General features: G+C 46.4%; 1 long non-coding RNA gene across 1 annotated transcript; it reads left to right on the top strand.

The window, feature by feature from the left end:
* LOC106510287 lies at positions 7,211-8,955 on the top strand. The gene is made up of 2 exons (XR_001308680.2): positions 7,211-7,447; positions 8,373-8,955. It is a non-coding gene; the product is annotated as an uncharacterized LOC106510287 (long non-coding RNA).

The raw sequence follows: 8,955 nt of genomic DNA, 5'->3' as shown, positions 1-8,955 counted from the left end.
GTTCTCTTGTGGCGCAACGGGTTAAGGTTTTGGTGTTGTGGCTGCAGTGGCTCTGGTTGCTGCTGTGGCACAGGTTCGATCCCTGGCCCAGGGACTTCCATATGCCGAGGGCTTGGCCAAAAAAGAAAGAAAGAAAGGGAGGGAGGGAGGAAGGGAGAGAGGGAGAGAGAGAGAGAAAGAAAGACAAGAAAGAAAAAAAAGGAAGGAAGGAAGAAAGAAGGAAGGAAGGACTGGGGGTGGAAACAGCGTCCCAATCCAGGATGACAATGGCTGGAATTTTGGCATAGAACTTTCTTCCTGTGCTGTTCTTTTGCTTGCTTTGGATGTCACTGCCTGCTGGGGACAGCACCCACCCACCCACCCAAGGCTGCCCGGTGAAATAGATTTTTTTTTTTGTAACCCACTGAATTTTCTTTCTCTTTCATTCTCAATTCTCTCATTTGCTTACAGATCTGTAACTTTGCTGTTTTCACTGAACAATATTTTCTACCATTCCACCTTTCACTTAGTCTGTCTTTCTCTCTCTTTCTTCCTTCCTTCCTTCCTTTCTTTCTTTCTTTTCTTTCTTTCCTTTTTAGGGCCGTACCTGCAGCATATGGAGGTTCTCAGGCTAGGGGTCAAATCAGAGCTATAGCCGCTGGCCTACGCCACAGCCACAGCAACACCAGATCTGAGCCTCGTCTGCGACCTACACCATAGCTCATGGCAACGCTGGATCCTTAACCCACTGAGCAAGGCCAGGAACTGAACACGAAACCTTGTGGTTCCTAGTCAGATTTGTTTCCACTGTGCCAGGCCGGGAACTCCTCCTTAGTTTTTATAGACATTTTTTCTTTATGTTGCAAAATACTCTCCTGACTGTACATACATAATATTTTAGTTGGACATATATTAGTCATCACTTTGTTATGTAGCCAAAGTCAGCTCAAACTAGCTTCTGCAAAAGAAAGGAATTTATTGGTTCATGTACTTAAAAAGCTTAAGGCAACCGTGGGCTTCAGGCGTGCCTGGATCCAGAGGATGAAAATGATGTCATCAGGCATCTGTCTTTCCATTTCTCAAACAGGCTTGCAGCCAGGTTCAGGCACCATGGCCTCAGCACCCTCGTATGTGTGGTCCCCTGGCTGGGGGCGCCCAGGTGGAAAGGGGCGGGGCAAAAGTCCAGGGGCGCACTGTGATTGGTCAGGACTCGGTCATGTGACTTTGCCTGCGCTGTTTGCTAGCGTGGAGCTAAGGGTCTTAGGATCCTGGCATTTTTAAGTTGTCATCCTTGGCCTCAGTGGCCTTGTGCTTTCTGCTTTTGTTGCTCTCATTACCTTGTTAGAATTTTTTCATGAGGATAAGGGTGTGTAGATAGTTTTGCCACCTTTAATATTGTTCTCAGTGTGTGTGAGCATGCTCAGTTTTTTTTTCTTTTCTTTTTTTTTTTTTCTTTTAAGGCTGCGCACCCCCCGTATATAGAAGTTCCAGGCTAGGGGTTGAATTTGAGCTGGAGCTGCCGGCCTACACCACAGCTCATGGCAATGCCTGATCCTTAACCCGCTGAGGGAGGCCAGGGATCGAACCTTTGTCCTCATGGATACTCGCCAGGTTAGTTACTGCTGAGCTATGACAGGAACTCTATCATTCTCAAAGTAGAAGAAATATTACCGATAACAATACCTGCACAAACTAAGTAGTCACTAATCTTGGGGTTTGGTTTGCTTTGTAAGAAGTGTGGAATTAGAATTAGAAGGAATCAGCGAATGGCGATTCCAGACTCACCTCAGACGCTTATTTACCTGGTCCCGTATCCGGTGTTTGGTTTCTCTGAAATCAGTGTAGGCTGAATGCAATCCAGGAGTCCATCTGGGTGCAAATTTGCAGAACCGGCTCACAGCAATCTAGGAGGAAATATCCTTGACGGAAACTCGAAACCTCACTAACGCTCTGAACTACCATCCAAGGGGGCGGGCCCTCTTCCCCTGCCTCTCAAGTTCCCAGATTCTTCTATGAGGGCCGAAGCTCTGGAAGGGACCGTCCCCCTGCGCCCCTCCCTCCAGCCCTTCCTTCCTGCTTCGCAGCCCAAGCAGCTCCTCTGCTCTTTTCCTCCCAGAAATGCTTTCAGCCCCCAGCTGCTTCCCTATCAGGGGCTACTTCTCGGAAGCATGCTCTCCTACGCCACCTGGCATTCTTTTTTTTCTTCTTTTTTTCTTTTTTTTCCTTTTTAAGCCCACACCCGTGGCATATGGAGATTCCCAGGCTAGGGGTCCAATCAGAGCTGTAGCTGCCGGCCTACACCACAGCCACACTGGATCCAAGCTCTGTCTGCGATCCACACCACAGGTCACGGAAACACCTGATCCTTAACCCACTGAGCAAGGCCAGGGATCGAACCCGTGTCCTCATGGATATTAGTCAGGTTCCTTAACCACTGAGCCACATGGGAACTCCCTCTTCAGCCTTCTGAGTTGAGTGGGGTCTTTCCCGGGTGCCCCCCACCCCCACCCCGTGGCACAGGCCCCACCATCACAGTCCATTAGGAGTTCCCAGAAGCTTATCAGTTCGGAGGAGTAATCTACATCTGAGTAAGATGAGGAAGACACACAGTCACATGACCCGAGAGAGGGAGCCATCAGCTACCCCAGGCTCCTGCACGCCACAACCAACGCTAAGTGACGGGCCTTCCAAAGTGGCTGGTGGATTTGTCCCGCCCATGAGGAGGTTTTTGACAACAACAGACAGGTGTCAACAGTCCTGCTCATGAACCACCCGCCCGCCCTGGAGGACAATAGGGGATCTCCGTGTTTAGCTGAACCCCAGGATGGCTGGGGAGGGGGAGGGACCCGATTAGGTTTGAGAAAACTCATTTATAAGATCCAGATCCATGGGTGCCTGACAAGCTGGGAGTGGCCTCGAGGGGCCTTTGTGTGTCATCCCTGCTGGTCCAAGTTCACCCTCACGACCATGAGCTTCAGGTGGCTCTTGAATTTGTGATGAAATGCAAGCTGTTGTCAGCTGAAATCGCACAACCTTGGATCTAAAATCTGACTGTCAACTGAAAGAAAACCAAAAGGCCAGTGTATTCTAAGCAATGCACAATGTCACATTCAAATAAATAGCTGTCTGGGGAACGGATACTGGATTTGGATTTGACCCGCTCTTGGTCTTTCAACAAGATGAAAAAGGGGTGTGTTGGGGAAGGGGAACAAAGAGAAAGATATCTATTTTTAAATTACTCAGTGAATTTTATTACATTTACAGGTGTACAACGATCATCACAACCAAATTGTACAGCATGTCCATCCCAAACCCTCAGTGCATCCCCCCCACCCCCCAACCTGTCTCCTTTGGAAACCATAAGGTTTTCAACGTCTGTGAGTCAGTGTCTGTTCTGCAAAGAAGTTCATTCTGTCCTTTTTTCAGATTCTACATTTAGGTGATTACATGTGATGTTGGTGTCTCATTGTCTGACGGACCTCACTTAGCATGATAATTTCTAGGTCCATCCATGTTGTTCAAATGCCATTATTTCCTTCCTTTTGATGGCTGAGTCATATTCCATTGTGTATGTGTGCCACATCTTCTTCTTCTTCTTCTTCTTTGTCTTTTTGCCTTTTCTAGGGCCACTCCCACGGCATATGGAGGTTCCCAGGCTAGGGGTCGAATTGCAGCTGTAGCCACCGGCCTACATCACAGCCACAGCATCGCGGGATCCGAGCCGCGTCTGCGACCTACACCACAGCTCACGACAACGCCGGATCTTTAACCCACTGAGTGAGGCCAGGGATTGAACCCGCAACCTCATGGTTCCTAGTTGGATTCATTAACCACTGTGCCACAATGGGAACTCCTATCACATCTTGATCCACTCCTCTGTCGATGTGCATTTAGGTTGCTTCCACGTCTTGGCCATTGTATAGAGTGCTGCAATGACCATTGGAGTACATGTGTCTTTTCAAGTCATGGTTTTCTCTGGATAGATGCCCAGGAGTGGGACTGCTGGATCAAATGGGAGTTCTGTTTTTAGTTTTCTGAGGCATCTCCATCCTGTTTTCCACAGTGGTTGCACCAATTTCCAATCCCACCAGCAGTGTACTAGGGTTCCTTTTTCTCCACACCCTCTCCAGCACTTACTGTCCATAGACGTTTGGATGATGGCCATTCTGGCTGGTGGAAGGTGGTAGGTACCTCACAGTGGTTTTGATTTGCATTCCTCTAATAATGAGTGATGTTGAGCATCTCTTCATGTGTTTTTTGGCCAGTTGTATGTCTTCTTTGGAGAATTGTCTGTTTAGATCTTCTGCCCACTTTTTGATGGGGTTGTTCTTTTTTTTGGTATGGAGCTGCAGAAGCTGTTTATAAATTTTGGAGATGAATCCCTTGTCAGTCGCTTCATTTGCAAAGATTTCCTCCCATTCTGTGGGTTGTCTTTTCATTTTGTTTAGGGTTTCCTTTGCTGTGCAGAAACGTTTGAGTTTGATTCGGTCCCATTTGTTTATTTTTGTTTTTACTGTCATGACTCGAAGAGGTGGATCTGAGAAGATATTGCTGTGGTTTATGTCGGAGCGTGTTTGGCCTATGTTTTCCCTTAAGAGTTTTATAGTATCTGGTCTTACATCTAGGTCTTTAATCCATTTGAGTTTATTTTGCGTAGGGTGTCGGGGAGTGTTCTAATTTTGTTCTTTTCCATGTGGCTGTCCAGTTTTCCCAGCACCATTTATTGAACAAGCTGTCCTTTCTCCATTGTATGTTCTTGCCTCCTTCGTCATAGAGGAGTTGGCTGTAGGTACGTGGGTCCCCATCCTCAGGGAACTAGTCGGATTCGTTTCATTGCGCCACGGTGGGAACTCCCTTATTGGTTTTTATGAAAGCGGCACGTGATTCCTGTAGCAAATTCAGTAAGAGAGATGAGTGAGAGGCAAAGATGTGGGTTTTCCCTCCCTCCCTCACCTCACTATCTCCCCCTCAGCTAAGCCTACTCACGGCTCGGTTTATCTCTTTCCAGAATTTTCCTCTGGTCCCATATCAGAGTATTTAATACTTAAAAAAAAAATCAAGATAATATTCTTCAGCTTTTTTCTTTTCTTTTTTTCTTTCAATATGTATCCTGGGTCTCTGTCCAGGTCAGTTCATATAGATTTGCCTTGTTCTTTTTCACATCGGCAAGCCTTAATTTATTTAAAAAAAATCTTTTTTTTGGCCATGCCCGTGGCATGCAGAAGTACCTGGCCCTGCCGTTGAACCCACGCCACAGCAGTGACCCAAGCTGCTGCAGCGACAAGGTCAGATCGTCAGCTCACGGAGCCATCAGGGAACTCCTGTAAGCCTTTTTAAATATTGGTGCACTTTAGCGTAAACAGCGCCCCTTCGCGGATAGTTCAGTTTGCTTCCATTTCTTTTTACCACTTCGAGGAACTGGTGAGCGCCCTGATTGTCTCTGTGCACGTGCCAACTGTAGGGTGAATTTCTAGAGGAGGATGCTGTGTTTCAGGCATGTGTACTTTTTGTGTTGGGAGATATTCCACCACATCATCTTTCCGGAAGTTACATCATTTTCAGAGTGAGTGCCCATCGTGGCTCCGTGGTAACGAACCCAACTAGTATCCATGAGGATGCGGGTTCAATCCCTGGCCCCTCTCAGTGGATTAATGATCCAGCATTGCTGTGGCTGTGGTGTAGGCTGGCAGCTGCAGCTCCTATTCTACCCCTAGCCTGGGAACCTCCATATGCCACGGGTGTGGCCCTAAAAAAAGAAAACGTAAATAAAACCTCAAGATTGTCCCATGAAGAGGTGGCAAAAGTAAGGAAATCTGTAAGTTCTTTTAAATTTTCAGAAAATATGCAATTCTCAAACCACTTAAATTGTCCCAGAAATAGAAAACCAATATGCTATTGAGAATATATATATATATATATATTTGTCTTTTGTTTTTTTAGGGCCACATCCATGACATATGGAGGTTCCCAGGCTCTGGGTTGAATCAGAGCTGTAGCTGCTGGCCTACACCACAGCCATAGCAAACGCCAGATCCAAGCCGCATCTGTGCCCTACACCACAGCTCGCGGCATCGCCAGATCCTTACCCACTGAGCAAGGCCAGAGATTGAACCTGCATGCTCACGGATGCGAGTCAGATTCGTTTCCACTGAGCCATGACAGGAACTCCTATTATTGAGAATATTCTATGAAGCGAATATAACACTAACAAAAAACCTTGGTTACAAAGAGAGACAACTATAGCTCATTATCATTTATGGCTCTATACTCCTAGAAAATATAACTCTGTAGCATGCAAAAATCTGCAACGACAAAGTTGGGGTTTTCATGAAATACAAGAATAATTTGATACATATAATTTATGTACATAATATACAATATTCATAGGATAATAAAAAGGAAAATTATGATCATCTCATTAAAGTCTGAAAATTCAGCACCTAATCCTAATAAAAATATTTAAATCTAGGCATAAAACATACTCCATTATCATGAAGAAGAGTGATTTTTGTAAAACAACTAACTGCCAGCAGTGAAATCCTAGAGTCAATTTCATTAAATTAAATAATTTAAGAACTCAAGCTAACCCAATAAGGTATGGAACCAAAATAAGAAAAATAAGTACTGAAAAAATAGGAAAGAAAACCACTGCAATGTACTCATGAAATATTCATTTGATAGCTATTATAATTAGTGAAAATTCAGCAAAGCACAAGGGAAGTATCACAAAAGAATACTATTTCTACAGAGTAACAAAACAAGTTAGAAAATCCAACTTTATGAGATATTCTTCTTTTTTTTTTTTTTCTTTTTGCCTTTCTAGGGCCGCTCCCGCAGCATATGGAGTTCCCAGGCTAGGGGTCGAATTGGAGCTGTTGCCGCCAGCCTACGCCAGAGCCACAGCAACGTGGGATCCGAGCCGTGTCTGTGACCTACACCACAGCTCATGGCAACGCTGGATCCTTAACCCACTGAGCAAGGCCAGGGATCGAACCCGCAACCTCATGGTTCCTAGTCGGATTTGTCAACCCTGAGCCACAATGGGAACTCCAAGATATTATTCTTAATAGCCTCAAAACAATGTAAAATACCAAGGAAATAATGTTAGCATGAAATGCAAAGGAGCAACAAATCTTAAAAGAAATTCTTATAAGGAAACGGAAACCAGAAGCCCTGGGAGGCCATACCTTGTCACTGAGTAGGAAGACAGCAGATCCTAGATTTTTTGCTTTTGTTTTTGTTTTTTGGACGCTTCTGCGGCATGTGGAAATTCTTGAGTCAGTGATTCAACCGGAGCCACAGCTGTAACCGGAGCCCCAGCAGCGACAACACCAGATTTAACCTGGTGAGCCGTGCGGAAAATCCTGGCAGACCCTGGGTTTAACAAGGATAGATCCTGGGAGTTTCAATGGCTTCTGTGTGCAAATACAACAGCAAGCAACTTCCTCCATCAAGTTTAATTAGAAAGGTAAGTAGCCCCCCTCTGCCTCACCCCTGCATGGTAGCTCCTGCCCATAGAATCAATGAAGCCAGGAAACAGAGGGGGCTGGGAGCCCACCCCTGGCCTGGTCCTTGGTCTGGGCAGAGTCAGCAACCAGGTCAGGGTCAGTGCCACTATAAGAAGGACTCGTGCAGGAGTTCCCGTCGTGGCGCAGTGGTTAGCAAATCCAACTAGGAACCATGAGGTTGTGGGTTCGATCCCTGGCCTTACTCAGTGGGTTAAGGATCCGGCATTGCCGTGAGCTGTGGTGCAGGTCGCAGACGCGGCTTGGATCCCACGTTGCTGGGACTCTGGCGTAGGCCGGTAGCTACAGCTCCGATTCGACCCCTAGCCTGGGAACTTCCATATGCCGTGGGAGCAGCCCTAAAAAAGGCAAAAAGACAAAAAAAAAAAAAAGGACTCGTGCAGATGACAAAAATCTGAGGCTCTGAATGTGCCACAATAAGGAGTGTTCTATAAACACGTAGGCACATTCTCTCTTAATGAAATAGCAGAGTCCTCAAAAATATCCTTATGGGAGTTCCCGTCGTGGCTCAGTGGATAGTTAACGAATCCAACTAGTATCCATGAGGATGTGGGTCCTATTCCTGACCTTGCTCCGTGAGTTATGGATCCAGCATTGCCGTGAGCTGTGGTGTGGGTGGCAGATGCAGCTTGGACCCCGTGTGCTGTGGCTGTGGTGTAGGCTGGCAACTGTAGCTCTGATTTGACCCCTAGCCTGGAAACTTCCATATACCTCAGGTTCAGCCCTAAAAAGACCAAAAAAAAAAAAAAAAAAAAAAAAAAAGGGAAGGAGGGAGAGAGGAAGGGAGGGAAGGAGGGAGGGGGAAGGAAGGAAGAAAATCTGATTGTTAATATCCAAATTTTGCTTCTCTGCTGACACCTTCTTCAGAGTATGAACCATACAAATACGTTCCAGCAAAGTTGGCTGAAGCACTGATCGTGCGAACTCATTTGCTTCCATTTGCGTTTGGAGAGGTGCCAAAAAGAAAAAAAAAGGATTTGCATATCGTCCTAAAAAAATTCCTTAGTAAAGCACAGTAAAAACCTTTCTCTGGTCTGCACATTAACAGGCATCCAGACACCTGGCCCATTGGATGACGGATTCCTGGAAGCAGAATTTGCTCCACTGTCCCCAAACCAGGACCCTCCCTCCCCAGCCTCCCTCCACCCTCACCCGAGGCGTGAGAACGTCTAGTCTCGCTGTGAGATCCACGCTGCCGGGACTTACCTTGCCATGGCCTTGGCCCTGACATTCAGCGTCTCCAGCAGCACTTGGCTGCAGCTTTATACTCCCAGTAGATTCTGCTGCCCAACTAGCATGTACACCTGTCGCCACGGCGTCCACAGGGTTCTGTTAAAGGAGTTGCAGGGCTTCCCCAGGCTCTTAAATTCTAAAATCTTGGTAGGTCAAGTTTGCCTGCCTTTCGGGACAGGAACAATCTATTCTTTGTATCCGTGTCCTTGGCCCCTCC

This window comes from Sus scrofa, chromosome 5 (genome assembly GCF_000003025.6).
Source record: "Sus scrofa isolate TJ Tabasco breed Duroc chromosome 5, Sscrofa11.1, whole genome shotgun sequence".
Classification (NCBI taxonomy): domain Eukaryota; kingdom Metazoa; phylum Chordata; class Mammalia; order Artiodactyla; family Suidae; genus Sus; species Sus scrofa.
The sequence above is the reverse complement of the archived record's forward strand: the minus strand, read 5'-3'. Positions and strand labels throughout refer to the sequence as shown.